This window comes from Panthera tigris, chromosome F3 (genome assembly GCF_018350195.1).
Source record: "Panthera tigris isolate Pti1 chromosome F3, P.tigris_Pti1_mat1.1, whole genome shotgun sequence".
NCBI lineage: Eukaryota > Metazoa > Chordata > Mammalia > Carnivora > Felidae > Panthera > Panthera tigris.
Genome location: NC_056678.1, coordinates 99,135 through 113,767, shown reverse-complemented (window position 1 = coordinate 113,767; position 14,633 = coordinate 99,135). Strand labels below are relative to the sequence as shown.

The 14,633-nt window shown below is 56.5% G+C and overlaps 1 long non-coding RNA gene across 1 annotated transcript in view; it reads left to right on the top strand.

Annotated features, from left to right (window-relative positions):
- Window positions 1-304: 304 nt before the first annotated feature.
- Window positions 305-14,633, top strand: part of LOC122235727 — a 33,984-nt gene continuing 19,655 nt past the window's right edge. The window contains exon 1 of the long non-coding RNA XR_006213746.1: window positions 305-338. This is a non-coding gene — a long non-coding RNA (uncharacterized LOC122235727). The remainder of the gene's footprint in view (window positions 339-14,633) is intronic.

Here is a 14,633-nt window from a genome sequence, read left to right as displayed (position 1 = left end):
CCGGCCTGCCTTTGGCACCCCTCTCGCCCCACACGCCCCTCCCGGGGGGCCCCTTCCCCGCGCCGCGTCCCAGGGTGCAGACTGGCCGCCATGCCTAGACCGCGGGAAGGGGTGGAGGTGGGGCCGGGACGCGGGGCTATGGGCCGGGCGCGGGGCCTTGATGCCCGCGATGCCGGGCGCATGCCTCAGCCTCCGCCGGAGCCTGAGATGGGGTCAGAGGCTGCAGCAGACGCCAGCATCTCCCCGCCGGGGCCTCGAGGACCGCGCAGCCATCGCCGCCGCCGCCGCCGCCGCCGCCACCGCCGTTTCCTGCGCTGCTGAGACCAGGCTGGAGATGGGTGAGTTGACCCTGGCATCCCAGGGAACCCGCTCCACAGCCCCTCCATCCACGCCCTCCTCCTGGCCCTCCGCCTCCATCTCCGCGCTCCTGGCACAACCACCCTCCCACGGCGTCAGGGCTCTCACAGCCTCCTCCCTCCCTGAGAGTGACCCTAGGGGCATGAGCGGGAGCCCCGGGTCAGGGGTTGGGGGCGTCGAGACAGGGAGGTGGGGGCTGGATGCCAGGGAGACTATTGGGCTCCGATGTCCCCTCCAGGCCCAGCTGGGCACTGCGAAAGGAGGGGAGGGGTCTCCGGTGGGGGTGGGGCGGGGTCCGGAGCCTCCGTGCCAGGCGGGAGCTGGCACCTCTGCTTGCCGCGCTCAGGCCTCGCCTTCGCACCCCTCTCGTCCCACACGCCCCTTCCGGGGAGACCTGCCCCCACGCTGCGTCCCAGGGTGCAGCCTGGTGGCAGTGCCTGGACCGCAGGAAAGTGTGGAGGTGGGGGCGTGAGAGGGGGATGTGGGCCGGGCGCTGGGTCGGGATGCCCGCGATGCCCTGCGCTCGCCCCAGACTCTGCAGGAGCTCGAGATGGGGTGAGAGGCTGTAGCAGACCCCAGTATCTCCCCGCTGGGGCCTCGAGGGCCACGCAGCCATCGCCGATGCTGCTGCTGTTGCCTCCGCTGCTGAGACCGGGCTGGAGATGGGTGAGTTGACCCTGGCGTCCAGGGTGACCTTAGCCGCAGCCCCTCCATCCCCGCACTCCTGGCCCTCAGCCTCCATCTCTGGGCTCCAGGCGCAACCCCCACCCCGCCAAGCCTTCAGGGCTCCCACAGCCCCCTCCCTCCCTGGGCGTCACCCTATGGGCTGGAGTGGGAGCCCCAGGACCAGGGGTTGGGGGCATAGAGACAAGGATGTGGGGGCGGGATTCCAGGGAGACTACTGGGCTCTGATGCCCCCTCCCCCAACAAGCTGGCCCCAGGACCTTTCCCAGGTCCTGGAGGGCAAAGCCTCATGCCTTAGATCCCTTCCCTAGGCCTGGGCAGGGGCGTTCCCTAGGCGCGGGGCTCAAAAGGCTCTTTGTGAGCTGTGTCCCCCACTCCCCAAGCCTCCAGCGGGGTCCTGGAACAGGGCGGGTGAGGAGGCTGGGACTGTGGCTGCTTGTCAGGCGGAGGGGCGTGGGGAGAGCACCCCTAGTCCTTTCCTTGGGTTTGAGGCGGGGGGGTGGGGGAGCGGCGAGGCTCAGGTGCTTTTCATTGCACTGCCCAGGGTGGGGAAAGGAACCTGGCTGGAAGAGGGCTCTATCAATATCTGCAAATATGAGTTCTGGAAGCTGGGTTGGGGAGGGGAGCCTGGATGTAAGTCAGAATGGTGGCACCTGAGCTGGAGTGCCATGAGAAGCAGAGGTGGGTCTCAGCCAGCCCTAGTAGCTGGAGGTCAGGTGACTCTCCTGGCTCTGGAAGACTCCCTAGAAGGCCTGTGGGCAGGAATACTACCCCAGAGAGACCCCTCCATGGCCCCCCAGAACTGGCACTGCCCCATCCCCATAGCACTCCTTGCCACTCCTGGGACACCAGTCCTGACCTGCCTTGATGGGGAGTTGTGGATACTGGCGGGTCACCTCCCCGGGCAGGGCAGGTACTGAAGATCCAGGCCTCCGGGTGCTGAGGAGATAGGCACAGGGTCTTGGGAAAGTCTTGAAGAGCTTCTGCCAGTCCAGGGAGGAGAGAGAAGTTGCTGGAAGAGTTGGCTTGCTCAGCACTAAAGGGAAGGGCACTCTAGGTAGAGGGAATGGCTGGGGCAGAGGATGTGAGATGTGAGCGCCTGGTCGGGGTGGAGAGTTGTGGAAGGGGGGGGTGGTCAGGCACGGGAGTGACCCACGTGAACGAAGGGAAGGAGGGCCAGGTGGAAGTGAGGTGTCAAGCCATCCCAGCGAGCTGGCACAAGCAAGCTCCCAAGGACAGCGAGGAGCTGATGGTGGGGGCAGTGCTGCCATCTGGCTCAGCAGCCCCTCTGGAGTCTGCCCAGGGTCCCTGCTGTGGTCATGGCTGCTTGGCCCACATCTGCCGGTGGCTGGACCACCCCAAGCAAGTCTGCTTTCTGAGTCTCAGTGTCCACATCTGTCAAACGGGAGACTCCTCCACAGGGTTGTGGGGAGGTCTTTATGAGGTGATGAGTGTAGGGAGCCCAGCACCTGAGAAGGCCTCGGGAAATCCTTGGCCGCTGTGCCAGTATATTTACCTGGAAAACGGGGGCATTGATGTCAGCTGATGGGCCAGGCTCACTTTACCTTGTGGCGATGAGGATCCTGTGAGGGCTGGATGTGACCCAGGGAAGCCAGGGCTGGGGGCACTGCAAGTCCGTGTGCTCATGCTATTCTGGAAGAAGAGAGAAGCAGTGGGCGGTGGCTGGGGTGGGGTGGTCCTCGTTGTGCCCCTATGGGCACCTTAACCATGGCATTCAATGGACCCTGCTGTGTTCCCCAAAGCCAAAGCCTCTTTGTTCTCCTTGCTGCACAATGCACTCCTTCCTTCTAGTCAGCCCTAGCCCTGCACATGGGGGACCAGGGCTCCCTTCCAGAAGGTTCTTCAGACACTGAGACCAACAAACACAATATCTTCCTGTGAGGGGCACTGTCATGGGCAGCCAGGTGGAGAGGACACAAACCTTAGCCCCAGGAGAATGGAAACTAGTTGGGCAGCAAAACCAGTCAGGCCTCCATGGTCTTGCGTAGTACTGTGCTGGCTGCTTAGGGGTGTGTGTGGGGGGCTGGGGTTGGGGGGATGGGGGCCTGGGCGTTGTAATAATTGCACATGGGACAGTCAAGGGCAGAAGTTAAAAGCAAGGACTCCAGATCCAGTGGCCCAGGTTCAAATCTCAACTCTGCCACTTCTTACTGTGTGAACGTGGACTGGTGACTCTGCCTCTCTGTGCCTCTGTTTCCTTGCCTCTAAAATGGGAACGAGGCACACTAGTGCTATTTGAACAGCTTGGTTCAGTTTCTAGTGAGCATTTATGCCCCCTTTTCAAGAATGGGTCTCCCAGTTCACCCCTGCGTCCTGGAAAACTACACAGCCTGCTCCAGTAGGCTATGGTCTTCCTCTTGTGTGTGAGTCCCTACAGGTGGGGGCCTGCCTTTCTGTGTCCGTTACTTGGGCAGGGGGCAATGGTGTGCTGGCAACAGGCCCTCTGGGAGAAAAAGGTAGCTGATAAACAGCGTTGGCAGGTTTCCATGGTGTAAATATTCCAGCAAGGCCCATTTGAGGCTACCAACAGCTTAACCATCTCGCAGTGGGAGGTGGTCCATGCCAGCTTTAGCACCCAGGCATTCAGTAGGTGCTTAATAAATGATGGTTGAATAAGGAGAGAAGGCTCCAGAGACTTGGAGAGCTGTCAGGCCATACTGTACTGAGAGAGGGAGGCATCTGACAGGCTGAGGCCAGGACAAGAGACCACTCTGAATAAGTAACCCGTGGTGAGATGGAGGGCAGAGGGGAAGGAGGACTGGTGTCCTCCCTTCCTGGGAACCTCTGCACCTCTGACCCTGCGTCACTTCTGCTCTGGATCCTCTTGACCTTGGCCTGGTTTCGGCTGTCTGCACAGAATGACCTAACTGGATCCCAAGCATTAACCTGACAGAGCTCTGAGAAATGGTCCAGACGGGTCTCAAACGTCAGATTCTATTCCCTTGCTTATGCTGTTCCCTCTGCCTGAATGTCTGTTCCACCCACTTCTTCCTATGTGCCCTGAAACTCTGTCACCCTTTAAAAGCCTCCTCCACCCCAAATCTCACCGACCCTCCTCCCCTTCTGCTGTTTCTCTGGCCTTGCAGCCCCTCTCGTGTGCACCCTGCCTGCCCATAAAAATATTAGTAGCTGACATTGCATCTGGACAGCAACCTATGATAGAGGTACCGTGATAATCCCTTTTGCAGATGGGGGAATGGAGGCTCTGTCTTGTTAATGACCACCCATCTTTTGCCTCTCGGCTTTAGCATCCGTTCGTTGTTCAGAGAGGCTCCTTGCTGTGGGCTAGGCAGAGCACCACTTCTCTTTCTTCAGTGTGTTTGCTGTGGCGTGTTCCACTAGGCCGTGAGTTCCCTATCATATAGGAGCTTAAATGAATGAATGGAATGAATGAGTGAATGACTTTCAGCCCCAGGGAGCATCCCTGTTCTTTTACCCATTCCTCCTCCCTTTCCATCCCTGTGGGAGGAGACTGACCCTCCAGAGGGCATCCTCACACCATGGAGGGATGGTCACAGGGACCCTGCTTAGCCACACCTGCCAGAAGGGAAGGGGAAGTGAGGCTTTGGGTGGGGCTGAAAGCAGGAATGGTAGAAGGGTAGTGGACCACCCTCCTGTGGTCCAGAGTGGGGCTTACATGGGCCCACAGCACTGCCTGTAACCCAGGAAGTTAACGGGGTCCCAAAATACGTTTTCTTGCACTGCCCCAAATGGAAATTCCTCTGTTGGCCCACTTATTTTCATTTTATCTAGAAAAATAAAGTTGGAAATAATCATTCACACACCCTAATTACTCCGTTGCTTTATGAATTTAGAGCCTGTTTGGCTCTAGACTTTGGCTCCTGCTGAAGGAGGAATCCCCTGGGAGGGGCAGGATGAGGTGCCAAGGCAAGAGGCCAGAGCCTGCTCTGACGCTGGGGCCTCCTCGGGGTCTGCCCTCCAGTTGCCCTCTCCTAGCAGGCTGGGAACTTCCCAGAAGCAGCAGCCCAGATGGGGGTCTGAGCAAGGGAAGGTGGCCAGTGGCAGTCTCCAGGATTCTGGTTGACCGGGGCCCATAATGGATGACTCCCCAGGCTGTTCTACCCCACCTTGACCTCTGAGTCATAATAATTTGCTGCTATTTCTTGAGCACTTACTATGTGCTGGGCGCTGGGCCAAGCACTTTGTCGGCATCATCTCAGCTATGCCTGCTAACTTCCCTTGAAGCAGGTACTATTATTCTCCCCATTTGGCAGTTTGAGGGTGCCTGGGGCCCGGGGCTCAGGGCCGGGAAGTGGTGGGGCTGGGATTGTATCCAGCCTGTATGACCCCCATAGCCAGATAGGGCCCCTTGGATAGGCCCCTCAGTCACTCAAAATGGAACGGCCTCTGAAGCCTGGACGCCCGAGACAAACACGTCACTGGTGTCCTGGACTCCAGGCCACCCTCCTTATGGCCCTTATTGCCACTCCCTTCTTCCCCATAGTCCTGGGACTCTGTCTCTGGAAGCCCCGTGTAGCCTCACCTGGGCGGCTTGGGGAAAATACAGACTTCCCAGGCCCTGCCACACCCCGCTGAGTCAGAATCCCACTACGGGAGAGGGGGCTGGAAACCCAGATTTTCAAATGTTGTCCTGGGGATACAGAGGCCTGCAGACTCCCAGAACCGCTGCCCGGACCAGTGGAGTTCAGGCTGCTTTAAGAGACTCCCTTGCCCTTAACCCAGATCCCTATGACCCTGCCCCCACTTGTGTTCTCAGCCTCTGCCCCCTGCTACCCTAACCCAGCACTGCACACATCACACCATACTCACCCCCCACGCCCCAATTTGCCTTTATCCAGGAACCTGCTGCTGCTGTTTCCTTCTGGAAACAGGTCCCAGCTGACCACAGACCCCCACAGAGCTTGTGTAATACTCTGGACCGGTCGATCGTGGCCCCACTCTTGCTAACCCGGGCCTGGCACCCAGCCTGGGGGAATCATGGTGGGTGAGCGATGGTGGCCTGGGAAGGCAGAACAAGGGGGGGCTGCCCATGACAGGTGGGGCTTCTAGGCTGGGCGCACAGGCACTCTCTGGGGGCCGGCACGTTGCCTAACATGCAAAAGGCATTTGATGACTGTTTCTTAACTGCTTAATGAATGGTGCTGGGTCATGTGACAGGTGAGGGCCACTTCCGGAAGCAGTGCAGATTGGCCGGTTTAGGCAAAAGATGGAGAAGGTGTCTTCCGGGCCATCTCTGAGGACCGTGAATATTAATGGTCCGAACTCATTTATGGCTCGGATGGGAGTGAGGGGCTGGTGCTTTCTTGCTTTATTTCATTTCAGTATCTCAGGAGCCCTGGGAGGGGGTGCTGATGTAATCCTTATTTCGTTCAATGGAAACTGAGCCCTAGACAGGTGACTTAGTAAGGTCACACAGCTGGGAGGGGTCCTGCAGAACGGAGCCTTGCCCATTGTGCAAAAAAATAAATAAATAAATGAGTCTGCACTCTACAGTTTATGAAGCAGTAACACATTATCTCAGTTGGTTCTAGCTGTGGCTTGGAGGTGTGGCTCTACATTTTCACCTATGCCTACATCCCAGGGTCAGAAAACCTGCATCCAGGGGCCTTCTGTGTCTCTAAGGGACGGTGATGGGAAGAGATCCTGCCTCTGGGCTGGCGGGAGAGAGAAACAAAGAGGCAGTGTTGGGGGCTCTGGCACATAGTAGGTGTTTGGGAACCCCTGTGGTCAGTTCAGGCAGAGCCAGCTCTGGTCCCATCTGGACCTTGGAATAGCCCAGATCAGTCTCCAGTCTTTGAGCCAAGGCCTACAGGGTGTGGGTGACGGGTCCAAGGTCATATCTGCCATTAGGACTAGAGCAGAGGGTGTGAGACTCCTCCACCATGGCGGAGAGGTCCAGGGAATGGGGCAGGGGCATTCTGTCTGTGCGGGATGACCTCTGTCAGAGCCATTAAACCACAGAGCCTGGCCCCAAAGGGCCCACAGGCAAACCCCTTCTCAGGGGTGTCCAGGACTGCTGTGGGGCCTGGCGTGTTATTGCTGTCATGGAAGTTCGAGACCATACCTGAGTAGGGGCAGTGGTCCTGCAGCCACCAGTGGGGGATGTAACAGACTCTGTGGTATGCCTCCAGGCACTGGCATGTGGGGAGGGCAAAATGCACCAGCATCCCGCCCAGACTAGAATCCAGGTGCTGGCTTCCCCCACACACACCTCCCCCACCCTTGCCCCGCCCCGCCGCTGGGCCTTTGCAGATGCTATCCCTCTGTCTGCAGTGGCCTTCCCCTCCTCTCCTGGCAGGTGCTGGCTCATCCTTTAAGACCTCCAGGAAGCCCTGCCTGACTCCCACCCCAAGGGCCAGGCTGAACCACCCTGCCAGGATTTCCATCTGGCTGCTCCACAAGATGCTGAGAACCTTGAGGGCCTGGTCTGAGATGCCAGTGGAGCGGACAGGGAAAGCAGCTGTAAGGTGCAGCCCAGTTCAGGCGACTGTCCCTGCAGCCCAGAGAGGAGACCAGGCTGGGGAACCTTGAGGCCAGATAGCTAGCCAAACATGCCCATTTCACAGAGGGACGGTTGAAGGCCCAAGGTGCTTGGGACTGACCCAGAGCACCCTGGGGAGTGGTTGGTAGCCCCTTTGTGGCTTGTAAGAGGAGAGCCCAGGGCTATGTGGCCGTACCCCTCCCCCACTCCGGTCCCCAGCTGGAGCATTTGTCTGCAGGATCCAGGTCAGGTCTGAGGGGGATGGGAAGAAGCCCAGGAGAGCAAAGTCCCCAGGGCTCAGGTCTGCACTCGGTCTTCCCATGTGGAGGACAAAGCTCCTTAGAGAAAATGCTTGCTGTCCAAAAGCTGGCAGGAAATCCACATCGATAGCTCATTCCAGCAAGAAGGTGTACGGGAAAAAAAGCCTGTGAGAACTTAGGCCCAAATATTAGCCCCAGGGATGGTGGGTGATATTACCCTTCTTTCGCTGTGATTTTCACATTTCCTAGGTTGTAGGTGAAACCTTTATAACCAGAAAAATGAAGTTACCGTGTAAAGGAGAGAGGTCTAAGAAAAGGTGCCCTGAGAGCAGCCAGCTCCCTATTCATGAGACTCTGGGGTCACCAAGTATCAGTGGCTTCCAGAGGGACCCTGGCCCCGGGCCCATCCCCCAGAACAGGCGCACCTGGGGCAGACAGCTTAGCCTGTGTGTCTCTCTTTCTCGGAATTTGGGTCAGAGAGAGTCCAGACCTGGGACTACTGGGATGTAGCACACCCAGAATTCCATTCAAACCTCTGCTGTCCTTTCTGTCGTGTGGGTTAGACCTCAGGGCCCTCGCCTTCCCACCTCCACCTGGAAAGCCACCCCACCCCAGGCTGCCCTCTGCCCCTCCCAGCCAGAGGTGGTCCTAGGGCTATTTGCTTCACCTCCATCCGGGTGCCCAGGTGGGTGTGTAGCACTGTTGACTGCCTTCCTTACTGACTCCGGCCCCGAAGTGCCTTTCCAGGGGGTCTTCCTACAATGTAGTCAAGTTCGACCTCGTGGAAATGGTCTTTGGAATCACAGCTGAGCCTTGATCCTGGGTGAGGATTCGATCTCCATCTCCCCCTTATACCTAGTACAGAGCACCCATTCATTCGATCAGCTGTTATTCAGCCAAGTGCCAGGGCCCAGGCTAGGTGCCAGGGGCACAGATCTGCTGACTTGAGGGTGTGATGTGTCTGTGTTTTTGAGCACGTGTTTTGTGCACATCACCTGCACGCACACACAGCGTGAGCATCTCTGTCATATGTGAACTCAGGTCTTTGAGGCTGTGACAGCGTGTAATCCTGCCGGGACTCCGGGCACACCTGGTTAATTCATTCTGCAAGTGTTTAACAGACACCCACTAAGGAAGTACCAGGCTCTGACACCAAAGAAAAATGACCCAAGGTCTCTGTCCTCGGGAAGTGCCATCTTGGGGGCTGTTGCCATGCGGACTGGTGGGGGCAGAAGCCAGCAGGGCTGGGGGTGGTCAGAAACGTGGTCCTGGAGACACAGGGAAGAGTGGGGAAGAGTGTTCCTGCCCAGCTGTGAGTATGATCTCCAGTATCCCCTTCAGCCCAGTGACCTGGGGCCTGGGACAGGCCTCCCCAGCTATTTTCATGCCCTAAAGCAGCCCTGAGGGCCGACGGAACTGGAGCTTCAGGTGGTGACCTGTGGGCCCCGACTGCTGAGGGCTGGGAGAGAATACAGGGAATGAAAATGAAGCATGTGGGCTGGAGAAACTGCCTGGGCTGCAGACCTTTCTGAGAGGCGAACTTGGGGACCAGGCACCGGAACACAGCACCTGGAAAGTAGAACCCCGTGATCCAGACCAGAGAAGCGGGATCACGGAACTCAGAGGAGGAAGATGGAGCAGCAGACCTAGAATGTGGGCCTTCTAGAACCTGGAACACTCAAGTCAGCCAGAAGCTGGAAGATCCAGTCTGTGCCCCCGATGGTCAGTGGGGGAAACTGAGGTCCGGCAGGAATGGGGAGGTCTTGAGCATTGGTGAGCTGCAGTGGCACGCACGTGGTCTTGGCTGAGCCAGGACCTCTCCACATCTCACTGCTGCCTGACCTGGAGCTAGTCCTGTCCCCTCTCCAAACCTCAGTTTCCCCCACGTGAAATGGTCACGTGATGGTGAGACAAGATGGAGCACTTCACCTGGTTCTCAGGCTCTCCTGGCAAGCTTAGTGGCATTGCTAAGGCCTGGACCCTGGCCACTTGACTCCTGAATGACTCTGTCCCCTTGTGGTGATGGTCTGGTCACTGCTGTTCCTTTCCCTTCTTTCTCACACCCAGTGGGACATTTGGACACTTGAGGCCCTTTTCCGGAATGCTCTCGGGATCTAGCAGAGGGAAAAGACTAGTCAGAGGAACAAGAGCAGACTGGCGGCTCCATATGAAGGAGCAGACCCAGGTGCCTACAGCCCTGCATGGTGCCCTGTGCCATTTGGTGGGGGCTTCTTGAGTGTCCCCCGGTGGAGACGGTCAGGTCCTGAGCCGAGGGTGCCACGGCCCCTCGAAGGCAGGGCTGGGCAGAGGTGGATTGGGAAGGGAAAAGAGAAAGGGCTCATTGTTCCAGCTCCACGGAAGCTCCCCAGGCGCACCTGCTCCAGGCCACCTCTCCTGAAGGAGGTGGAAGAACTTGCTCGGGCTCCCAGAGAGCCAGAGCTGTAGGATCTGGGCCAGGAGCAGCCTGGTCACTTCCCCAGATCCCCGTGAGGCGGCGTTACCAGCCCCCGCTTTTCTGCCTCCAAGAGAGTAGGATTCCAGAGTTGGGGGTGGGGGGCAGAGCCAGGGTCCCAGCCCATCCTTTGAGCCAGCAGCAGCCGGGCATGGTGCCAGGAACTGATGGGGTGAACCAGGGGTGAACTGAGCACCCAGGGGTGAACTGAGATCCCTTCCTGTTTCCCCTCCTTCCTTGCCGGTCTCCTCTGGACCATCAGCCGTCTTGCTCAGAGCGCTTTGAAGGCTGGAGCCCTTCCCCATGTCTCCGCTCTCCACCACTTCCCTCCCATTGTGGGGGACCTGTCGAGTTCCTGTACATGAGCCACCTCATCGGGGTGTGCCTTGCCCAGGCAGGACTAGACTTTTTACAACCCCCGACCAGTTGTGAGAGCCCAGCAGCACTGACTGCAGGTGCAGGTATGTGGATTTGGGGGCGGAGGGGGGGCTGTCGTCAGCACCTCCTTTGCATCAGGGTCTGTCCTGGGGCCCCAGGAGAGTTGGTCAGCACTGTACAGTTTAGGGTGAGGAGCCCTGATGTGCAGGCCAGGGGTGAGGGAGCTCAGTCCTTCCTCAGTCTGGGGGAATTTCAGTTCAGCTGAGCCTACCTGGGCAGGGAGTGAAAGATTACACAGAAACTTAGAGCCTCCTAGAGGATTTGGACTTTATCCTGGGAGCAGGTGTTCCAAGCTGAGAGGGACAACATCAGATGTGGCTTTTGCTTGGCTCCTGGGGCTGAAGCCAGGAGGCCCTTCCCTGGCAAGGCTGCTGCTGTTGTCCAGGTGAGCGGGGATGGTGGCGCAGGCAGCGTGGGACAGTGGCACAGGGGGCTGGGTGGGACGACAAGTACCTGGGCATCAAAGAGGTGTGCCTGGCGATGGGGAGCTTGAGGTCAGCGAGAAGCCAGATTCAGGATGACTGCCGGGCTCCTGGCCTGGGAGACTGGGTGGATGGTCACATCTCTGGTTATCAGCTCAGGTTTTGGGAAACAGTATTTGAGCGAGTTCTTTGTGCCTGGTTTTGCGGCGGAGGGTCCCAGGCAGGATGGGAGCCGACTCTGAGCCCAGGCCTCTGCCCTCCAGCTTGGCCCAGACCCCGCTGGGTCTGCTCCTCTCTCTCCCTTCACCCTACAGGCACTTTAGCCTCTTGAGTGCACGGCTGCACTTCACAACTGTGCCCTGTACACATGGGCGAGCGCCACTCCACTCCTGCTGCCTGGGTACACAGGGACTGTCCTCTGCCCCAGCACGCTGACCCTGTGCATTGATGTGTCTCATCCACTCGCTGTGCAAGGGCATCTCCCCCAGGCCGCAAGGCGCAGCTCCTGGAACAAAGCCTCTCCGCACTACAGCTTGAATCTGTCACCCTCCTGGCCCTGTGCTGGAGCAGGCTCCAAGAGGACAGAAGAGGGCTGGGGCCCACCCTCCCCTCCCCTCCCCTCCCCCACCTCAGGCCTGTGGGCTAGAGATGGAGCTGAAGCTCCATGCTGAAGTGGCCCTTTGTACATTGTCCCCCTGGAGGATGGGGGAGCCTGGTGGGAGGGGCTGGCACTGCCAGACACCCTGTGCTGATCTCAGCGGCAGTGCGGATCCAGATGGGGAGTGCGGGGAGTGGGGGGTGCGGGTTCTCTGGGGCTGGGATCAAGGGAGAACACCCTGCCATGTATGGGCTCGCACTGGCCGGGCCTGCCGCCCCACACTAGATGGTACTTGTCATCACTTCTCAGGCAAGCTGTGTCCTCAGACACCAGTTGTTTAGGGAGTGTCTGCTCGGGGCCAGGCTTTGTTCTAGGGGGTGGGGCTCCACTGTGACCGGTGACCGCTGACTGAGGCTGGCAGGCTTAAGATGACCCTGTTCTGTTGACATTCTGAGCGCCAGGGTGTGGGTGGAGGAGACAGACCATGAACAGGTAAACAAGGAGACTGCTAGCTTCCGCTGTGAGTGCTGGGGAGCAGAAGACCTGGGCAGGGGACAGCCGCTGTAGCTGGAGGGCCAGGAGGGCCCCTCTGAGCAGGCAGCCACATTCCAGGCCAAGGAGCAGCCAGTGGGAGGACACTGAGACGGAAAGGTGGAGACTGTGACTGGAGCCGAGTGGACGAGGGCGGCGAGGGCAGCAAAGATTTGAGGACCAGATTGGCGGGGTCTGTGGGCCCAGAGAGGAGGTTGGATTTCATTCTGAGGGAGACTAGTGTGCGGTGGGGTCGAGGGGAGGGTCTTGTGGGAGGAGGTTGGGTGGGGTGGGGGGAGGGGGGACGTGCCCTGGTGGGAACTTTGCAGTGACGAATTTGTGGGGCCCAGTGCCAAATGAAAATGTAGGCCCTGAGGGGTGCCTGGGTGTCTCAGTGGTTTAAGCATACGACTCTTGATTTCTGCTCAGGTCAGGAGTCCAGGGTTATGGGATTGAGCCCTGCGTCTGGCTCCACATTGAGCCTGGAGCTTGCTTAAGATTCTCTCTCTCTCTCCCTTTGCCCCCCTCCACTCTTGTGTGCTCTCTCTCTCTCTCTCTCTCTCTTTCTCCCAAATAAAATAAACTAGAGGCACCTGGGTGGCTCACTTGGTTGACCACTTCAGCTCAGGTCATGATATCGAAGTTCATGAGTTTGAGCTCTGCGTCAGGCTCTGTGCTGACAGCTCAGAGCCTGGAGCCTGCTTCAAATTCCGTGTTTCCCTCTCTCTCTGCCCCTCCCCTGCTCACACTCGGTCTCTCTCTCTCTCAAAAATAAACATAAAAAAATAAAATCATGAAAAGAAAAAAAATGAATGAAATCACAACTATATTCAGTTAATCTGAGAAATGCAAAGTTGGTTTAACATGAGCAAATAATGTAATTCCACACATTAACAAATACTTTCTTTTATTTTTTTATTTTTACTTTTTTAATTTATTTTTTTATTTTTCAGAATTTACATCCCAATTAGTCAGCATAGAGTGAAACAACGATTTCAGGAGTAGATTCCTTAGTGCCCTTGCCCATTTAGCCCATCCCCCCTCCCACTACCCCTCCAGCAACCCTCAGTTTGTTCTCCATATTTGTGAGTCTCTTCTGTTTTGTCCCCCTCCCTGTTTTTATATTATGTTTGTTTCCTTTCCCTTATGTTCATCTGTTTTGTCTCTTACAGTCCTCATACGAGTGAAGTCATATGATTTTTGTCATTCTATGACTGACTAATTTCACTTAGCATAATACCCTCCAGTTCCATCCATGTAATTGCAAATGGCAAGATTTCATTCTTTTTGATTGCCGAGTAATATTCCATTGTATCTAGATACCACATCTTCTTTATCCATTCATCGATCGATGGACATTTGGGCTCCTTAGCATACTTTGGCTATTGTTGATAGTGTTGCTATAGACATGGGGTGCATGTGTCCCGTCGAAACAGCACACCTGTATCTCGTGGATAAATGCTTAGTAGTGCAATTGCTGGGTCGTAGGGTAGTTCTATTTTTAGTTTTTTGAGGAAACTCCATACTGTTTTCCAGAGTGGCTGCACAAGCTTGCATTGCCTCCAACAGTGCAAAAGAGATCCTCCTCCACATCCTCGCCAACATCTGTTGTTGCCTGAGTTGTTCATGTGAGCCATTCTGACAGGCATAAGGGGGTAGCTCAGTGTGGTTTTGATCTTTATTTCCCTGATGATGAGTGATGTGGAGCATTTTTTCATGTGTCAGTTGGCCATCTGGATGTCTTCTTTGGAGAAGTGTCTATTCATGTCTTTTGCCCATTTCTTCACTGGATTATTTGTTGTTTGGGTGGTTGAGTTTGACAAGTTCTTTGTAGATTTTGGATACTAACCCTTTATCTGATATGTCATTTACAAATACCTTCTCCCATTGTGTCAGTTGCCTTTTCGTTTTGCTGATTGTTTCCTTCGCTGTGCAGAAGGCTTTTTGTCTGATGAGGTCCCATTAGTTCATTTTTGCTTTTGTTTCCCTTGCCTCCAGAGACGTATTGAATAAGAATTTGCTGCGGCCAAGATCAAAGAGGTTTTTGCCTGCTTTCTCCTTGAGGATTTTGATGGCTTCCTGTCTTGCATTGAGGTCTTCCATCCATTTTGAGTTTATTTTTGTGTAAGAAAGGTGTAAGAAAGTGGTCCAGGTTCATTCTTCTGCATGTCGCTGTCCAGTTTCCCAGCACCACTTGCTCAAGAGACTGTCTTTATGCCACTAGATATTCTTCCCTGCTCTGTGAAAGATTAGTTGGCCATATGTTTGTGGGTCCATGTCTGGGTTCTCTATTCTGTTCCATTGTTCTGACTGTCTGTTCAAGTGCCGGTACCATATTGTCTTGATGATTACAGCTTTGTAGTATAGGTGGAAGTCTGGGATTGTGATGCCTCCTGCTTTAGTTTTC